Source organism: Cyanistes caeruleus, chromosome 2, assembly GCF_971803275.1.
Source record: "Cyanistes caeruleus chromosome 2, bCyaCae1.hap1.1, whole genome shotgun sequence".
In the NCBI taxonomy this organism is placed as follows: domain Eukaryota; kingdom Metazoa; phylum Chordata; class Aves; order Passeriformes; family Paridae; genus Cyanistes; species Cyanistes caeruleus.
The window spans coordinates 42,907,551-42,929,054 of record NC_141702.1 but is presented as its reverse complement, the minus strand read 5'-3'; the positions used below and the strand labels follow the sequence as shown (position 1 = coordinate 42,929,054).

Below are 21,504 nucleotides of genomic sequence, written 5' to 3'. Positions count from 1 at the left end.
CTTAATTTTCCAGTCAGCAAAAAGAAGTTATGGGGCTTTTAAATTTTTATTTAAAATTTGCCTAATCTGAACTTATTCAGAAATGTATAGCATGCTCTGAAAATAATTTGATATATTATTCAACTCAGAGCTCAAAGGTGTATTCTCTTGCATAGGAAAAAAACCAACAAATAATTCTCTGAATACTTAATTGGCAGAACAGACCTACATTCACATTATTATAAACAATTCTGTATATGTAGAACCTTGAGACCGGTTTTCTAGAGCCACAGTGGTCTTTACTTCCTAGTAAATATTGTTCTTAGACTTTTGCTTTTGCATTAGTGATTTTTTTTAATCGCAGGTAATTTCTTAGAGTGGATCTGCTTTAATTCCCTTGTATTTTAGAGATTTTTCTTTAAATATGGTCAGACAATGTTATTGTACTAATTATCAATGCAATTAAGAATCTATTCTATTGAGTGGTACAGATCTCTTGAAAAAGGCATTGAGAATAATACCCCACTGTCAACTGTGGGCAGTAAAATAACTGAAATCTGCTGTGTTCCTCACTGGTGGCTCCAGCCAGTTCTCTGGAATAACCATCACAGCTCTCCTTCCAGTGCTGCTGCTTCCAGCTCTACAGAGTGACCTTTCTGCAGCAGCCTCTCATGTGGACCAGGTGATGGAACCAAGCTGTGTCAACCAGGAACTTTGCACATTTACTTCTTGCAAAAGTGTGAAAATAAGATCTTAAGCACTGAGGGAAACAATGTTCAGTTTGATTGAACTTTTTCAAAACTGGTTAAATTAGCTGCTCATAGGTTAGTTTTTGTGCTGGGGCTGGAACAGATTAGGAGTGAATAAAACTTTACATACCAACAAGGGTTACTTGTCATAAAATGAAGAATCTGTCACTCATGCTGACTTTTTCTTGCAATGCTTCCTTTAGTACTAAATCTATTTCCCTGACTCTCTTGTCAGATGAAAAAATGCTGTGCCCTTCATTTTCCATGTGCAATTAAACAACTTTCCTTCAAAGACTCATCATAACATATGTAGAAATTATGGCAAACTAGATAAGTAGCTAATGAATATCTTTACATCTTACTGGGATTTCCATTCAACTATACTAGTGTTGGAAGGATTTCTGGAGCAGCTCCATCCAGGAACAGAAAACTCACAGACTTATGGTTCAAACAGGGAAAAAGTTCATAAGTGGGAACAGCTAAGGCAGGATGGGGCCTTCAGTGAGTTTGTTATCATGGTGTTTTGAGTACATCATTTGTGGGCACCAGACATCAAGAATGGCAATTTGAAAAGTTCAAAACTTTCTTAAGGCAAACAATTCATATTTGGAGTGAAAAATTGCACTTTTCACATCAAACAGCTCTGTTATTCCTTCCCAAGAAGATGAGGAGGAAAAATACCTTCTCTCTTTTTAATGCACACATTTATGAAGAAAAATGCTTTTATTCGGATTGTGGATGAAAGAGAAATGGGTTTAAAATCTTCCTGCATTGGCTTGAACAGAGAGGCAGACCTCTTGATAGATTGCATAGTGTTTAAATAAACTCATCCATTTTTTATTGTATTCATCTAATAGTTTTCATTTTAAGAACTGAGTACTGAAAATATATTTCATCTTGCTGGATCCTCAAGAATGGGATTTTTATAACAGTTTTTCTCCACTGTTTTTTTATGTGATGCTACTGTAAAGAAAATTTAACCTAATGAAATGGAAGCTTTCTATTCACCTACTCTTGCAGCTGTTTATTTAGTATTTTTGATTAATTAGGGCCAAAGCTTCAAAATCATAAAGAAAATGTTTTCAGAAGTTTTGTCTAACTCCATTAAACCACATAAATCACCATAGCTGGTTCTTCTGAGAAGTACACTGCTTTACAAATTGGAGCTGTTTGCCCTCTTACCTGCAAAAATTTGTAGGTCACTATGCAGTTAATCATTGAAAAAATGTATAGCACACAAACTTCTAAAATGAAGTAATATTTTGATGTGAGTTATGTTGACCCCATGTACTACCTAGAGTCAGCTTGATGGTGTTTCCACAGCTACTGAGAGAGCTGTGGTTTCTAGAGCCTACATTTGTTTACTGTGATGCAATCAGCAGTCTATAGTTATTATGCTATTATATTATATTTCATAGAAATATAAATTAGCATATTATATTTTATAAAAAAAAGGATGTATGGATATTCTGTAAAAAATTCTGATTACAAAATATTTTAACACAAAAACAGTCAAAAGGCACAAAGTTACTGTTTTAAAGAGTACACCATTCAGAGTGCAGTCTGGCAGAGATGAAGACTGTAGTTCTGGATAAGTCCTTTTACTAGCATTCAATGGTACTGAAAAAAGACAGAATTACAGGAGAGAGTTCCTTTTTAGCCAGGCTTGATTGCCAGGTTGAAGCCTTAAAGTTTCTGATTTATCATCACTTAAATTTTTTTGGGATCTTCCTAGTTTGTATATCATACTCAATCCCTCTGAAGTCCAAACAACTTTTTCTCTTTTTAGTTATTTGACAACAACCCTTAAAGAAGAAGTGTGATGTATCTGCAGAATCAGAGGATGGGCCAGGCACAGAGTTATGACTATAGTTATTACCTCATTCTAAATTTTTTGTGGGGTTTCTGCCCTCCTTGCACCAGCAATACTGGCTTATGCCAGGTAGAGACAAAGCCAAGACTTCCAACATAATCTGGCTAACCCAGATTCTGTACTTCCCACCTGGTACAAGGACTTGCACTGAGCATGGGCCATGCTCAAAAAAGAAGTAATTTTCTTCTGATTCATGCTCCCCTTCTGGTTCAGTGTCATAAAGGCAATCTTCCATATAATTTTCCTCTAGCATTAGAAAATGAAATTTTCCATTCATGCTGAGTGCCTGAGAAAACAAAGAATCAAGCTCATTTTTCATCATGGTCATTTTGGGAAAGCGGATTGTACTACTATTGCCCTACTCTTCTAGCAAAAATATTTCAGACAGGTTAACCCTGAAACTTTCCTATAAAATGCAACAAGCTAAACCTATCAATCAGAAAGTGCATAAGAGAAAGAGACCCCAGAGGAGACACATGAGAAAAATCTCTCTGAGACCTCTCTTTTGCTCCAAGGGAGCAAAAAGTTCTGTTATGCATTTGCATTTAGGGGACTTATCTGAGGACTGGAAAGCTTCAGGTGTCTGTAACTGTGGTGAAATGAGTTTCCCTTGGCTGGACAGCATGTCCCCACCAATGCCTTCTATCACTCCTCTTCTCAGCAATATGGGAGAAGAAAATAAGATAGGAATAAAACCCTTGAAGGTTGAGATAAGGCAGTTTAATGAAGTAAAAGCAAAAGGTTACATGTGCACAAAGAAAGAAGAAACCACAAAAATATTTTATTCCTTACTTCCCATCAGCAAGCAATGTTAGACCTTTGGTCAGGTTTGGGTCAGCTGTCCTGGCTGTCCTCCTTCCAAGATTTTGCCCAGCCTCCATCTGTTGGAGAGGGGGGAATGTTGGAGATACAGCACTGATGCTGTGGAGCACTGCTCAGCAGTGGTGTTACCAAGGAGCTGTTCTTTGTATACAGTGTTCTTTCTTACGGCAGCACTACCTCAGTTTTGTCAAGAAGGGAAGAGTTTTAGTAAAGATTATGAAAAACAGGTATGTGGGAGCCTAAAATGGTAGACATAGTCAATGGGAGACCAAAGCAATGATTTATACATCAACTTCTATTATTTGTGTCCATCACTCATTTGTTTTTGTGTAAAGAGTTATTAATACATCTTTTTAACAACTGAGATAGGCAGTAGCAGTGTCCATGGAATGAAATCAAATACTTGTTCTTCCAGCAAAGGTAGTATACAGAAATCAGTGACACAGAAATCATTTGCACTGCAAAGGTTATGTCTACTGTTTCATAGGTAGACATCCTTATCTAGACATGGATGCAACCTGACACATAGTCTGGAATTCAGACTTTCTTCTATTTGGCTGTGTTGTGTGTCTCAGTCTGTGTAACTGATAAAGCAGATGCTCAGATCTCAAGTCAGAATGGCATGCAGCTCTGATCATGACCAAAAACATCACAACTTTCTCCAAAAGTACAGAAATGTCATATTCTTTGAAAGGGCTTTAAGATTAAACCCTGGATAGGACCAGACATATAAAAATATAATGCCCAGCTTCATTGCAATGATTAGGCATGGGGTACTTGTCATTAGGTGACTTAGCATATCTTCCTTTGCTGCTTCTTATACCTAAATAGATTTTTCTCCTCTTCCTTTCTCTCTCATTCTGCTTTAGGGGAAATGTCAACTGTTTCCAGTTGCAATGTATACCTGTGCACATAGAACACTATGTTTAATTTCAAGCAATCAGTTTTGCTTTGGCTTTAGAGTGTTTGGATTAAATCTGAATTTAAGGTTCAACTTCAAACCCAACCTTTTTATCCTTTCTTGATTAGTTTAGTTTATGTTCTTGCTTAGCAGCGGGACATTAATTCAGATATCTGCTCCTACTCAAGTGAAGGTTCTGCTCAGCCCTGTTTTTGCTCTTCTTTCTTCATTCCCTTGAGCCTACATTTATATTCCAAAGCTGTTTTAGGCAGACAATTCTGTGAAGCTCTTCTATCAGTCCAAGGGTAAATGAGCCTGAAAATAAATCTTTCAGAAGATATAGGAAGTTATGTTATCGAGCTGGACTCCATATAAATAACAGTGCTGTTTTTCTACACATACATTTAATAATGGTTTTGCAATGATAAGTTTTACTATTAAAATACAAAGCTTTATGAAGTTTTAAAAGGCTTTAATTTTACTGATAAAATGGAAATGAACAGTTTTATCTTTGCAACATAAAAAATGAAGACTCTCAGAAAATCCTGGTCATTGTTTCTTGAGGAAAGAATGTCATGCATTCTGCTCTTTGACTTCCTTTATGTGTCACTGCACACTCATTTTCATGTGTAGTTTATGTACAATTTCTGTTTAGGTTCAGCAACACTCAGAGAGATGTAGGTAGGTACTCAGGAAAGGAGGAAATTTGATAAGGTTTCTTATCATATATTATATCATATCTATTGTCTAAGGGGAAGTTGAGACAACTCTATTTAAAAGAGAGAAGTCTAAGGGAAGATCTAGTTATTGTCTTCAACTAGAAGGATCAGAGCACAGAGCCAGGATTCTTTCCTACAGCAAAAAGCAAGGGGCAACTGTCACAGACTGCAGGAAGGGAAATTTCAACTAGATAAGTAAGAAATAAAGAGATCACCCTTTTCTTCTCCAGCACTGTAATGGGTTTCCTGGAGAGGTTTTGGTTATCTGCATTCTGGAAGTGCTGAGAGACTGTCCTCAGGTACCTGCTCTAGTAGTTTTGGTCCTATAACTGGAACTAGACGGTGTTTGGACCACTGTTGGAACAAGTTGCTCTTTCCAAACCAAATCACTGTACAAATTTGAAAGCACAGAGGTAGAACAAGTATGACAGAAACCTCATCCTCTTCAGTGGTATGTAGTGTTCCACCCATCAGTAATATTAGGAAAGGACCACCTCTGCTCTGGGCTCTGGTTCCTTAAGAATTAGCAGGATGTCCAGCACTGTTCTCTGCTGTTGGAAGGAAGCTTCTGTTTGGAAAAATGCTACATAGACATGGGGGGTCCATCCTAGCTACAGAGTGAGACATGTGAAATTTGGTATTTAATACGTGCATTTACTTTTTTGAGTTTGGTACCTCACCACCTGTCACAGCCAGCTGACTCATTTACCTAAATCTAGGTGTCTATCCCCTTCCAAATCCTTTGCTGATGTCTAGATTCTGCTCCAGGAGTGGTCACCTGTGGAACCTGTGTTACATCTGTCAATTTGTTTTGACGCAATGTTAATATAAAATTACTGCATAATGACCAGTGCTTGTGACTGCATTTGCAAGCATTTGATATATTTATTTGTCTAGGAAAGGTTTTCTTTGGTTTGTAGATAATAGGTCTGTATGCTTGAACACAGACATATTCCTGAGAAGAGAGCTGAAGAGCACTATGAATCCCTCAGGCTTTGGATTTAGCCCTTAATCTGCATCACTTCCATATGGTGGTGGGGTTTACAGCAGAAGGAGAGAATTAATGCATTCCCACCTCCCCAGGTGTCTTTCAGATTGTTCCTGTTTAGATGAGTCTGCAGCTTTGCTTCAGCTGCAACAGACACATGGGACAAAATCTAGGCTTACTGGTATTTTTCATTTTGATTAAAAATAAAAGCAAACATTTTCTTTCTTAAACCACAAGCTAAATTGCTTGGCATCCCACTTATATAACTTGTGCATCCCATACTATAGATAAATCGTGTTTCTTTAAAAGTAAGTGTATCTGAAAGTATAATTCTCCAAAACCACCCAAGTTTTTTTTCAACAAGTCTAAAAGTTTAGCTAAGAAAACAGAATGATATGTACTGTGAGATGTTAGTGCTATGTCTCCAGGATCTTTGACTCCAGAGGAGCAGACTGATCTTATTTCAAATGGTTTAAAGAGCAGCATTAGCATTGATTGCAGAAGTAGCCTTAGAAGGAGCCATTAGTCCTTCCTTCCAGCTAAAAGAAAGTAACATACTACAAAATGGTGATATCTACCTAGGCAAGACAAAGGAAACAATGGGTAAAATATTTCAGAATGCTTAAGAAAATGTTTTATTTTCATAATGTTCAGAGAGGTTGGTATGAAAATATAGATGCCATTTCACAGCAGGTGTGAGTTTCCATCTATGCCTTTTCATCCATTTGATATCTCAGAAAGGTATAATGCATTCAGTCCGTTATGCATTGGCATAAAATAGTTACAATCTGAGATCAAAGATACCAACCATATAAAAAAAATAGACTAAAAAATGTCTTTGAATCACCCATAAATGTGCCCAAATGGCCAGATTTCCTGTGAATAACCTTTCCTTTGAATTTTCAAGTTTTTCCTTCTTAGGGTAATGACATTGTGAAAAATGTGTTTTGCTTTACACGTCAATTCTGCTCTTTGAGCCAAGCTGAGTACCAAGTGTGAGCAGAGGAGCAGTATGTGAAAGGATTCTCATTTCATGAATGCATAAAGATTCAGGTTATTTCATTTAACTGAGCAACACAAAATTGTAGTGTTGGTTAGGTACTTTATAAAAGACATTTCTGAAACTTAAAGAACATTAGTATTTTCAGATAACACTGAGTCAGCAGTATTACCCAGTAACTGAGCGGTCTGCAGTAGTATTTACAGGATGCTCCTCAACAAATCACAAGGGTTTTATAATGTTTATATAGCAAAATATTAGTGAAAGTCAGTATACACCAGTCTAGTAGGAAAAGACATCCCTTTTCCCCTCAAAGCACTATGGAGCTGAGCCATGAAGAACAAAAATAACTAAAAGGTAGTTTAGCTTAGATGTGTGACAATCTAGGATTTGCTCTCATTTGTGCCATATACTGTTGTAGAGTTCTCCAGGAGGAAAGTAAGAAGTTGCTGTTTAGCTCACGTTGCAGTGTGTGACATGCAGTGAAGCAAAATATGGGGAGAGAGCACCAAAGTATATTCAGAAAAAAAATACTAACGAAATTATATTAAGATCAACTGTCTTGAAGAAAGAAATAATGAATATTTTCAGAAAATTCCTGTGGGAAAATCATCTGCCTAGATGCTTGCATGATGCTCATGATGTTTGAAACTGAAGGGATTATAGTCTGTCCCTGGGAGAACTTTTTGAGACAACAGAGGCTCAAACAGTGGCACTCTTCTCAGTGATTTCTTCCTCCTAGAAGCAGACTCTTTCTTGCCTTTCTTCTTGGCTTCATGCATTTCTAGACCTTGCTGTACAATGATCCAATTGCAGTAGGAAGGTGGTCACTGCTTTAGTCAAAGGTGTAGCCTGGTACACCTTCTTCTAGCCATCAATATTTCTCCTTTGGCTTAGGTTTCATGAAGAGGCAGACAACTCTGTTGCAATATTGCTATAGCCTTTTTTATAGAGAAGAAATTATGCCATTTTGCATATGGTTTTCTGTTAGATCTTGATTAATTAAAAAAACAAAAGAAAAACAACCAAACAACAGAACCAAACCCAAACTGCAATGCACTGTGCTTTACTGTATTATCTGAAAGCACCTATAACCTCTGAAAGGCAATGAAAACACATCAGAATTCAGATATTTTTTAGTATAAGACTATTGCCCGTTACAAGAATCTGTGTGTCTGTTTACTAAGCAGTAACATACACTGCCTACTTCAAATATGAATAATAAGAGTAGAAGATAAGGTTCTGAGGTGTGTTAGCAGGTAAGATTCCAGCTGCAATTCATAGCATTCAACTCTTTCAGAAAAACTTACAGAAGAGGTAGGTTTTTTATCATTGCAAATTTCCTTCAAGTTCTCTCAGTTTTGAAAAACAGTAAATTATATTTATGTATTTTTTCTCACCAAGAGGAGGTTTTGATCAACTTTTGAACTTCAGTAGTTCAGGAGTACTTAGTTGCTTCTCACATGTTGTTTTTTCTGAGAAGCTGAGAGGAAATGTAGCATTCTAAAGATGCTCATTAGCTCCAGTTTAGCATTTTTGGCAAGAGCTACTAGGAAAAGGTTTCAGAAGAGAATGCAGAAGCTTGGGAAGGATTCTATATTCTAGATTACAGACATTATAAAATTGATAGGACAGTTAGGCATATAGCTGCTTCTTGAACTTACAAATTTGGTTGATAAATAGCTTTGTGTGGAGACAGACATTTAAGAACATGTTTCTTTTAAGAACATATTTTTCTCATAGAGAAAAAAACAAAAACAACAAAATTTATCCTGAGAACTGTCCAAATTATATTCTGTGGACCTACTTGTATTTAAGTAAAGATAAACTGAGAGCTGATAGCAGGGAATTCTTGAGAGAAAAGGATTGGAAAAGCTTGATATATAAATTTATGTGAAGAATTTTAATATGTCATGTCTTTTAACTATATATTGTTATATATATTATATATTGTTATATATTTAACTATATATTGTTGTTGACTATTGGACATTTTACCAACTTATCCACTGCAATTGTTTATTCTGTTGCATGAACTGAGTGCAGGAATCTGCAACATGAAAATATTTAGAAGAGAATTGGTTTCTTATTTCTTTTATTAAACATTAGTGCTTAATAGCTTTTCACAAGGTGTATTTATACACCCACTCACCCCCCCCCCCCCCCCCCCCCACACACACACAGGCCTTTTCTCCTTCCTTTAAAGAAACTACATGAAAGCGTAACAGACACAGATCCAGCTAACTCCTCTGAGGATGCTTCAGGGGTAGCTTGTGTTGCATTTCGTGCAGGAATCTGCCAAGGTGATTTCTATGGTAACCTCTATTTGCATTCTTTCAAATGATGGTAAAATCTGACACATTCCATTAAATATTGATAGCACTGTTTCATCTGCTGGAAACCCACATGGGAATATTTAACTTTATCTATTGTCTGAGACTATTCTTTTGTATCAGCAAGCTTTATACAGTTAAAATGTTAATTAGATTTTTATAACCATTTTTATCATTTTGCTCTTCATCTAGATTGTTCCAAACACATTTATTTACAATTCCAAAATGGTTCCATTAATATTCCACAGCATCTTGCTCAGAGATTAGTTTAATAGCAAACCTCAAAAATGTACTTAAAGGCTTGTGAAACACCTACAGAATCATAATACTACAAATTTTTTTGGCTAATGGCCAAGTGATTTGTAAGATCAGATTTTAAGGAAAAGAGACAAGTCTGAAAGAGAAAATGGCATAATTAGTTTCAAAATTGCACTGGTTTCTCGAACATGAAACAGTTGTGAAACTCTTTACAAAAAGGATTTTTTTTTATTGGTGGGGTGGGGTAAAGTAGGCTAAGAAAAATGGAAAAAATAGAGTGCAGGTAATTTTATCCTCATGAGTGACACATGAAATATCTCCAAAGAACTGAAAAAACTCCCAATCCTCTGGAAAAATAACCTGGCATCACACTAAGGATTATGTGTTCATTTTATATTAAACAGTGTTTGGGGATCTGGCTGGTGACTGTTTCCTTATGAAGAAATTAGCAAAGGTGAATTTGTGGCAGAGGCTCTGAACCGCTACTGTTTTGTGTTTCACATCTCTGCTTACACATCTGAATAGTAAATACACGCTGGATTTAAGACACCACTAGGTAAAGAGGGCACCACTGCTGCTCACCAGCATGCAGCAGAACAAAGAGCCAGCATCTGAACAAGTGGTAACAACACAAGTTTAAATTGCGGTGACCTTTTGTTATTTGATCTGCTGGCCTACAGGTGGAAAGGGTTGCACGGTAATGGGGAACTTCTGACCTGCTTTGCACTTTTGAGCAGGTTCTGTGCTGTGAGGTAATTACAGGAGATGCTTTTAGAAAATTGGTCGTAATATCAAGGTTTTCTGGGTTCCATTAAAGTCTGGAATCAGAAATCCTTTTGCTGAGACAGAAAATTGAAAATATTTGATACAAAGACTGGCTTTGTGAAGAGAAGCAGCACTATACATGATGCTAAGTGGTGAAACTACAATTCTTTTGAATTGTTTACTTCCATATCCCACCACCAGACCATCTCAGTTATAGATGCATAGCTAGTGGGAATTAATCTGTTTGCAGATCTCGTACAAATCATGGATCATGTAGCTCCAGCTTTACTATCTAAAGCATTATTACTAAGAATTACTAATCTCTATCCAGTTTAATGTCACATCCTTCTCCTTTGGTTTTTTTTTTTCCCAAGACTAACTTCCTGCTGAGATCTTTTTGGAATCCGTTGAAGAGTCAATGGTGTTATATTACAGCCTTATATGATGCATTTAGAAAAATCCTTGGAAGCTTTGAAATGGTGTGAACAGTTCTCTCCAGGGCCTAGAGGCTACCTTCAGTGCTCTTTTATGAAAGTCTAACTGCAGTTCTTTTATGATAGTGCACAACTGTTCAGAGCAAGGATAGAACACGAGCCATTGCTTCCGAGACTGATTAGGGACAATGCAGTGGAAAAGTAGGGAGGCAAAGGAAGTGGCACGGGGGGTGTGGGAAGCGAGGTGGGAAAGGAAAAGAGGGAAGCCTAGAGGTAAAGGGAAATAGAAGGAAGAGAGAAAATATTGATAGAGGTTTGTGCTGCCAAAGTTGATTAATGCAAATGAAGTGGCAAGTTTCCAGAGCAAATCCAGGTTAAGTACTGTTAAGCACTACAACAAGGCTCAGAATCAGATTTCATAAACCCTGTGGACTGGAGCCAATCAAGTGTTGTGGTCACATGGTCTTGGAATCACTGGGAAGGTAATACTAAATTCTCCTTTGAATTGCTTTCTGTATTCCATGAGGGTTATTCTCGTAGGAAGAACACCAAACTCAAGATGATTTATTTCTATATGTAGCTCAAGTAAATATCCTGTGCTCTGTAGCGCACAGCAGAGACTACCCAAGCTCTGAACAGGAGCTAGCATGGTCCAGCAGAAACAGGGCTGTGCTGTTGCTGTGCCCTGGAGGATGGAGGAGCACAAGGAGTATCTACCTGTTTGTGATGTGCCAAACTGATGAGGAGTAATATTGCTGTCCTCAGCAGCAAGGAGTCTGTGCTTTGTCACAGAGAAGAACCAGGGCTTGTAACTTTGGGCTCAGTGATAAAGAATATAAAAAATTAGTCTGAACACAAAACATAGCAAATCCAGTTTGGTTGGTGCTGCACCTGCATTAATGAAATTTGATGGGTCTGAGCTGGACCTGTACCACTTACCTCTACTGCAGCATCTTTCCCTTGCAGCTCACCAGGTGCCACCAGTGCTCAAAGTGCTGGACAAGATGTGCTTTTTGGCTAACTAGCTAACCAAAATTAGGGGCAGGTAAAGGTGCCTTGCACATTTCATCAGTCCTCACCTAGTCATTCCTCATGAAGCTTACTGATAACTGACATGTGCAGTACAATGATTTTGTTCATAAAACAGACTTATTACCCTAGAACCAGACCCTAGCCTTTTGAAGCCATTAAGAAAAATACTACTAATTTCAACAGGGGCAGAATTTACATATTGTCTTTTCAAAAGAAGAGGAAAATTGTTTTAATTCTGTAGTCCCACAGGAAAGAAGGACTGTGGCAGCTCAGAACTCAGTGAATGTAAAAAAAAAAAAGTAAAAAAAAGTACATGTATGTATCTTATAATTCAGACATGAAATTTACTAGCTCTGTGAAATCATATCCTGTTGGCAGGCATAAACAACATTTGTTTAGTGAGATCGTTCTGTATCTTTCCTTTCTCTTTCCTTCTTTTCCCTTTCACATTTTAAGTGATATTATTACAGATAAGAACAAGCAAAATGGCTACATACATCCTTTCCATTGCATCCAAAGACCTCTGAAATACAACAATATAAATATATATATATATATAAAACCACCAATCATTCAGTGTAATTTCACTCTAATCTACCTTCAAAAGATGTATTAACAAGAAGCTGAGTTATCCTCACCTTCAGAGAGAGGTCACAGAACTAAGGAAAATAATGATGACAGTGTTTTAGGCAGCTGCAAAATACTAGAGCATAATCAGGCTGAATCACTGTGAAGTGGTGAAGCTCTGGCCCTCATGTTAAGTTTTCCACTGTGCTAACTGCATGAACATAAGCTGTGCTGGTTGTACCAAATACAGAATGGGAATATGTACCAGACTTCTGCCTGGTGTGACAATTCTGCCTACTCTGGGTTTATGTCCCAAAGCCACATAAGGACAAGACCAGTAACTCATATTAGCTCCTTTTCACATAAGGAAAACCTGGATATGTGAGCCAGAGGTGAGACACAGAAATTTCAGTCGCATTTCTGCAAGAGAATCAGGACTTCAGGGTTTCTCTCTTTACACATAGCCTAAAATAACTCAAAATTTAGCCCTGAAATCAAGTATATTTATACATGCTTGCACCTGCACACATGCATACTAGGTTCCCTTGACATAGACAGACAGATTTCTGACACTTTAGGGTCTCTGAGACCTTCCCCATAAGACAGCTTTCTAGAGCATGCAGTAAAGGAAGACCCACACTGCCCCGACTGGAGGATAAGCAGGATCACCTACAATGCCTAACATGATTCTTGACAGCTGTTTGTGCAGCTGAACCCTGTTCAAGATGTCAGGCTTGGAGAGTTCCCTTCTGAAGTCCTTTCTATTGTCAGCCAAAATACAGACTTCTCCTCAGGCAAAACAATTCACAAGATATGTGAACAGTGAACTTTTCTATTCTCTCTTGGAGGAGTTGTCAGGGTAATGAGATCCCAAGTACAGGCAATTAGACACCACTGTATTCACCTGAACAAAATAATTTGCACTGTGGAGAGAATAAGGGGAATTCAGAAGACAGCAGGAGAAAGGAGGTTGAATGCTGGTATCTGTGTTAAGAATCATCATATGTTCCTGGTTGGATTGCTAAAAGTTGACCATATTGCCTATCATTTTCATGAGTAATAATTCCTTTAGCATCAACAGAGAATGTTTACATTAAATAATTCAGTCTTCCAAATACTTTCAAGGGTCAGGCCCTCTGTTGGGATGAAACAGAGGGAGAAAAAGGGAAGAAGTGGAGAGAAAGAGCAGCAGGAGGTAAGGACTGTCCAAAAGCAGAACTGCCACCAGCAGAATAATTATTTTTGCCATGAGTAGGAGATCTGCACTAGAGGCAGCTATTAATTTTTGCCCCTCAGTTGCCCCCAAAGTAAAATCAATGTTTGTATAGCTCTTCTCCAGCTGGGGGACTAAAAATTCATGTAGTGAAGATAATCTTTCCTTACCTTTCTCTTTCTCACAGCCCCCAATTGATTTTAGAGTGCACTTAGAAGGCAAAATTAACAGCTTTGCTTCCAAACATCAGCTCTGGTAGCTAATGAGACAGGTAAAGAGCTGTATGACCAACTTTCTGCTTCTCTATTCTGATCTCTACACAGATCTCACTGACTGGAGAGATGTTAACTCCTAAAACGATGGACACGCTGAGCTAAAAAGGGAAATTTCACACATGGCTTTGAAAAACTGTCAGACAGAATTATGGTCAGTACCACTTCAGTAACACTGAGTGAGATACCTGTGATATTTCATTGGCTCTTAAGGCCATCCAATCCCTATTTTCAATTATTTTCAGTACCTTCCCTTCCCTTCCCTTCCCTTCCCTTCCCTTCCCTTCCCTTCCCTTCCCTTCCCTTCCCTTCCCTTCCCTTCCCTTCCCTTCCCTTCCCTTCCCTTCCCTTCCCTTCCCTTCCCTTCCCTTCCCTTCCCTTCCCTTCCCTTCCCTTCCCTTCCCTTCCCTTCCCTTCCCTTCCCTTCCCTTCCCTTCCCTTCCCTTCCCTTCCCTTCCCTTCCCTTCCCTTCCCTTCCCTTCCCTTCCCTTCCCTTCCCTTCCCTTCCCTCATTCTTATTAAGGATTTTTGACTTCAGATGCAGTCCCATGGCATTGCTGACAGTGAATTTTAGTCTATACAACTTTCATACTGCTGTCATTAGAAACCTATTATGTGTGTGACTATAGTTGCTTCCCAAAATATCTCATCTTCTAAGATGTGGTATTTAGAAATCCTACCTCCTGAGAGCAGTTTGAACTTAACAAAGAGATAACTGGCATTAAAAAAGAGAAAGCTAAGAAGATTTTAAAGCATATTAGGTTCTGCTCTTTATAAATTAAATTTGACAAACTTAAGATTTTAATTTTTCCCTTTGTGTAAAACAAAAAGCCACTGAAACATAGTTATAAAGCTTTAAAAAATATCCCACAAAAGTACTGTTTTAAGTTTAAGACAAGTAGTTGAATCTGAGATTCAGTCTTGTGAAAGTGCAAACAGCATTGACTATATATTAGATAAAAGGGTGTTTATTGACATGGACAGACAACAAAACTTGATCAAATCCTTAACCTTTTTGCAACTTGAAAATGAGGCTAATGAAATATCGTAACAAAAAGAGGATTGATTATGAAAAAAATGTAAAATATCTTAAGCAGAAATAAGTAAGGGTTAGAGAATACTGTTAAAACAATTTTAAACAAATTTCAAAAAATATTAAAATTACATCCTTCTCAGTAAAATCCATTACTTGAACTTGAAGTGCCTTTTTTTGTGTAATTACTAGGGAGATCAGGTTTCAGTGAACACCCAGGTTTGGTCAAAACTTCTGAAAATGTTGGAGAAAAGTACAAAATTGTCAATGTAAAGATGCAGAACAAGACAGTTAATTTGAGCTCTCAAAATAAAAGGTTGCTTTAGCTTCTGTGTTAGCTGGGCTCAGGTTCTGGGTAAAAGCCATGACATTAGTTAACTGACCCAGCCTGAGGTTTCAACAATCCTGATTTTGTCTTGCTTTTTGGATTTAGTCATGTTATTTTTCCCACTTGCCTGAGAAACCAGACAAATCCCTGGTATTCTGATCCTATTTCTTGTCCACTGGTGTCCAAAGTCAATGTATTTCTCAGTCACTGGTATGTAGCTATGCATTTAAACTACTTTTCTGAAAATATACTTTTTTAAAAAAGTTTTTTTAAACACAGATGTTTTCTCAGGACAAGATTTCCAGGTGAGAATGTGTTTCTGAACTGCCTGCTCTGGCTGTCAACAGCCCAAAAAGGTTCATCTCCTCAATTTCTTCTCACTGCACTGAAGTCTTCATCTGGCATTGCTCATTTTTAATATCTTTTAATGAGCATAACAGCCCCTTTGTCCTTTGGCACCCAGTAGATTGGCTCTTATATGAATGCCACACATTCCTGTATTCTAGATATATATTACAGTCCCCACTATCTAAAAACATAACAATACAACTAAAAGACAGCATGCAAAGTTATACCTAGAGAATTGGAGCCACATGGAGACCCATATATTAAATTTCTGAGAGGTGTCTTTTGACACAAATATATAGCAGAATGAGATTCTGCTATATATTTTGAAACTGGCCCAATTGACCTGCTTTTGTAACAGAACATTGTGCACCAGGCTGTAACTGTGAATGATTTCTGCAATGCACCAGGGCAGTGTGTTAATTCTGTACAGTTAGTTAAATTCTGGGAAGGAAATCAAATTCTGAAAATGTTATTTTCTCCCATGAACAGCAAAAACCAGTGCTCCATCCGTGGTAGGTACTTAGTGTCACTTAGGGATACTATCCACTTTTTGTCAAGTTCCCTGCTCAGGTTGCCTTTTCTTTTAGCTAACCTCAAAGATGACCTGTTTTCTTTTTCCTGCTTTATGACACTTACACAAGCTGAAGAGAAAATCAAAAGCAAGAAAGGTGTTATTATCAAGGCACTGCTTTTTCAACTTTTCTCTTGTTTTTCTTCTGCAAACAGCAAGGTGCCAAAAAAGCATCATTTGATAGACACTAAAACATGAAGAGCAGACATCTCATCTACATTTTTACGAAGAGTAAACAAGTAGGACATTTATGTAAAGTGGGTATTAAACTTCCCACTCCTTCCCCTCCCTCCACACGTTGTTTACTACTGTAGTTTTGTAAGGGAGGAAAGGTTACATGGGTTTTTTGGGGGTTTGTTGCTGTTTTTTTTCCTCCTGCATTCCTCATATTTGTTTTATTAACTCTTTGGGCGTTTTTATAATTTCTTTCTACTTTGGTGGAAAAGCTTCTGGGCTGTTTTGCTTGAGAAAGTGTATTGCAGGTGACAGTGAAGAAATGTGGCTGCTCTTATCTTTGTGTTGTCTGGCAGTTCCCTGTGTCTGTAGCTTACAGCGGTCTTACCTTCTACCACGTGCTTTGTACTGCTAGCATGAGTGACCCAAGCCATCATCCACCCCTTCTACTCTTTAGCTTTGCACTTGGAGTACTACTTTACACAGAGTTTCCGCTAGTTCTGAATCCTTGTTACTGTTATTTCTCTCATCCATCTCTGTAGGAATTGTTACCCTATTCCCAGCAGCATATTCATGGACATGCAGAGAAGAGGGCAGAGGTAAAAATCAGTCTTGCAATGTATAAAATGGAAAAAAAATCCTTCTACAGGACATGATATAAATTTAACTTCTTTCCCCTCCCCCCCAAACCCTCCCCCCACCCCCAACAAATCTGTTTGGTGCATGCTTGAGAGAGTCTGAGCCAGGAAATGGAATAAGTCTCTGCAGACATGGCAGGTACATTTGGTGCAATGGAGGTAGCATGACAGGGCTCTATTACAGTAAATAATACAATTCCAGAAATAACCTATGCGGAACATATTGCTTCTGCTGCACATGTCAGGGAATGGACTTTGATCGATGTTGTTGCAACACAAAACCACATACTAAAACTTTTTAATTATGATGACAGTGTAAAAGTGTTGATGGTGCTCACTGGCAGTGTTCATAGTCTTTATAATTAACAAATGGACAGTGCAGATTAATTCTGCATGCTCTTCATGTTTCACAATTCTTTCTAGTTGCTGCCATCAGCACGTATGGAGGCAATAAGGCACGAGAGAGGGCCTGGTTTTCCTCACCTCTTGGGTGTTATCAGCATTCTCAAGGGGAGTGATTATCTCACGATAACCACACCACCTGGATCTACCATATTGCTGCTATAAAAATCCATTAATGTAAGAGAAAAACGTATTTTTGTGCTAGAGGATGGAGTTAGGAGTTCAGAATGCTAAAGAGCTTTATAAAGAGCTCTAGTTTTCCTCTATTCAATTCCATATGAGAATATTCACTAGGTTACTGAACACCTTTCTCAGTTTTGTGAAATAGACCACTGCTTTAGCAATACTTTTTCATCAGCCTAGTATGAGATTCAACAATTAAAAAGAGATGGCACAACCATCAGAAAGTCACATACCTCAGATTGCCTTCTCAAGGGGATTATCTCAGAAGGCATTCTACACACAGTTTTTCAGAATAAAAAGCACAAGAAAATTACAAATCAAATTGGATAGGAGTGTCTATAATTTTAAATTTCAAGTGGACTAATTTCTGTTCAGCAATGCATTTAGAGTATATTTAATTTGGATTTATCAGAAAATTATGGAATTAAGTACATGGAAATACAATAAATCATTGTCTGCTGTTCTATGTGATAATGTACCAAACTGTTATCTAATGACTTTGATGTTAATGGAGTCGTACACTCTGCCTGACCTCTTCAGCTCTGGATGGATGTGTATGTGCTTTTTCTGTCCATCAGGTTTTATGCTTCACTCTCAACTTTCCTGCAAATCTTTTATCTTTGCTTCTGCTTAATTTCCTCTTTAGTAGGAGGGAAGATTTTATTTAAATTAGAAGAGTTTTAGTTCTACACTTTTAGGGGTAATTTCTTGGATTTTAAAATCAGTAAATTTTGAAGAAACTGTTAAATTACTGATGTTGTGGCCATCTACTCCCATCGCAAGTGTATTTCTTGCTCTTTCATAGAATTTATCCATTTAATGAAATTTGGCTTGCCTGCCATCCAGAAACAATAGGAGACACACAGAAAGTACCTTTACAAAACTCCTTTTGCTTACTGATTTCTTTTAAATCTGTGCTTAGCATCTGTAGCATTTTGTGGATGTAAAGATGAACCTTTTTCAGACTTTATAGGCAGTGATGGGAGCCATATAGGCAGTCAAGAGAATGTGGCTCAGGGAGTGCTAAGTGGCTACAATGGCACAGAGTATTTAATTTACAGATGACTCCTGCTCACCATAGGTTTATTGTGATTATTCAGCACACACGAACCTAAGGTGAGCTCATCCTTGGGGGTAGGAAGAACCTGAGGATCATTTACTTGTACAGTACCTCTTAGACACTTGGAGTCCAGCTTTAGTGCCTAAAGCTGGGAAGGCAACTTAGGTTTGTTTTTCATGAGTGTACAAGGCACTGTGAAATGTTAACTTCCCTGTCTAGACCCAAAGTATCTGAGCTGTACAAAATACACAGATGTTTTGGAGACATCACCTGCTCTTGCTAGACTGGAGCTTATGGCACTACTGAAAAGGTTATATCATAGCCATGGGGCAGGAGAGCAGTATATACATAGCAGCAGCAGTTCTTACTATGTACCAAGTGGTGGCCCAGACAGACTCCTTTCTGTGGTGCAGGGAATGGATAGAACAGAAAGCTCTTCTGTTATGGCCACTGAGACCTGGGTTTTGTAAGTGGACTTGTGTTTTTATCAATGATGATGAAATTGCATAGTACAAAGAACTTCATGATGTTCTGTGAGTGTAGAAAGCCATGATGGAGAAAGGAGTCAAAATCATCTTGTGCAACACCTTATCTTGTTCCCCGAGTAGTTGCAGGGAAAGACTTGTGAAGATACATTTTTGCAGATTTCTTGCACCACAAGATATTTTCTGTGTCTGTTAACACCTAATGCAAAAAAAAAAAAAAAAAAGACTGTATAACTGTTGAAGCTTGCACTTGAGAGCATGGCTGTCATTTATAATATTTGGCATGTGCAAGTCAAAAGTCTTGTTTTTTAATCTAGTTCACCATTTTGGCTTAGAAAAGTAGCTATATGAGACACACCACTAGAGAAGGCCTTTGTTTTACCCTAGACAGAGTCTAGGAGCATCAGGAGCTCCTTGTCTCTTGCTGACCCCACCAGCTGCTGGAATGGAAATCTAATTTAATCAAAAATAAATGCTGTTCAAGATCTTCATGGAACTTTACTTTTATGTTCAGGATTGGAAAAAGGACTGAACTAGAGACATGAGAGCTCCTGTAAGATTGGTCCTGACAGGGGTTAAATGAGCCTGCAGTGCTCTGTAGGGAGCCAGGCATCAGCAGGGACCTGTCCATCTGTTTGGTTTCTCAAGACTGCTGTAGAGCAGTTGTGTCTTATGATTGATGTCTAAAGGAATAATTTCTTATAAATTCCAAAAGTTAATATGCAGGAGACTTGGCTATTCTTCTGTCTTCCAAGATACCTAATGACAAGCTCTTTTAGAGTTCCATTACTTAGTGTTGGTCCTTGTTTCCTATAATTTCCAGTTCCTGACTGAACAAGGAACTCTGCAGCCTGGAAATATGACATTAGCTGATGCCTATAGCATAGTGTAAAAGTAGTATCCAGTAGCCAAATGTGATAAATTACTAATGCCAGTCGATCAACATGAGTTTGTTGCTTCACTCAGACACACAAAAAATCCCAGTAAGCCAGTAACAAAGATGGTCTAGACCTGCAGACTGTTGCCAACATAGACAAAAGAAGTCAAATAATTTACTGCATGACATGTTTCTCCTTCCCAGATTTTTAGCCTGATGGATGCTATTAGTTTCTGTGACTTTTTTTTTCATTTTTAAGGAGTGTTCAGACTTTCCCTGTGAAATATTATTTTGTTCAAAATCTGGTGTTTGCAGCTTTCACATGCTAGATTATATGGTTCATGAGTTGTGCCGTGTGAGTTTTTCTTCATTGTGTACCGTAGCTCATGGTGAGCTTCACAGATCTTGAACAGCTCTGCCTTTGATGGATGTTAGTACATTTTCTCAGTGGCTGCATTTTATTAGTTTCAAAAGATAACAGTCTGTGTAGCCACACACTCAGGTGTTTGTGTGTGTGAAGGGCACCAGGAGGAAAAATGTGAAATCTCCTGCTCTTTGCCAGATTTTGCCCTTCAGATATTTGCATCTGCTTGGTATGATATTTAACATAATAGAGAAACTGTAGAAACTCAGAAGTGCCTCCCTGATATAGAGATAGGAACTGCTGAGATTGAGTTCATCCATACTTTCTGAACCTCTAAGTCCCTCTTTGCTCAAAAAGTATTTAATCCCAAAGACTTTTCAGATTAATAATTTTAAAGAAAATTACCACTTACTCCAATGGAAATTCTGAATTCCTCTGTTATGCCTGAACATAGGTTATTTGGGTACTGGAGGAGCCCTTTCAGAGAGCTGAACTGTGTTTGCTGCCTACATCTGTTTCTAGATCAGCCCAAAGTGGGGGTAGCTTAAGGGTATGGTTCATGAGACTGAAGGCTGTACATAAATTACAGCCATTTAATGTACATAGAAGCCATTTAATGAGTACAAGAGCATTGCTGCATATTCTTGAGCACCATCTGCTGGCATTTTCCTCATCTAACCAGTATTTGCATAATTGGAAGCATTTCTCTTTATAGAATGTTCCTGAAAGAGGCAGGAGCTGAAGCCCTCAGGAAAGTCTGTTTCTTATGCATGCTTGGAAATAGGCCATGTAGAAAAGGTCTGGAAATGGATTTGGAAAAGACTAGCAAGATGTTGCATGAAAAAGCCCTAAATGCAGCATAAAGATTTGTACTGTGATGGGCAATGCCTGGAGTAAGGACTTTGGCATTGCCCATCTTTTTATTCTGCAGCAGGGGTGATAGCAACCATCATCTCTTGCCAAAGTGGTCCCAAGCCAAGGAAAGGGATGGTACGGGGTTTTCTATGAGTTTATTCAGCAGTCAAGATGCCAGATGTGTTTAAGAATCTCCTGAGAAAACTTTCAGAGAAACCTGAGGAGGAGGGCAGTAGAGATGAAGGAAGGAATGTTAACATTAATCTATTTTGGCTCTTTGA

General features: G+C 38.1%; 1 long non-coding RNA gene across 4 annotated transcripts in view; it reads left to right on the top strand.

Moving 5' to 3' along the window:
* The window catches only part of LOC111927286 (uncharacterized), an 85,943-nt gene that overhangs the window by 31,668 nt on the left and 32,771 nt on the right, over window positions 1-21,504 (top strand). For 3 of the 4 annotated variants that reach the window (XR_015283060.1, XR_015283061.1, XR_015283063.1), the window contains exon 3: window positions 13,957-14,059. The exons of the other annotated variant lie outside the window; for it this stretch is intronic. This is a non-coding gene — a long non-coding RNA (uncharacterized LOC111927286). The remainder of the gene's footprint in view (window positions 1-13,956; window positions 14,060-21,504) is intronic. 4 annotated transcript variants of the gene reach the window in all.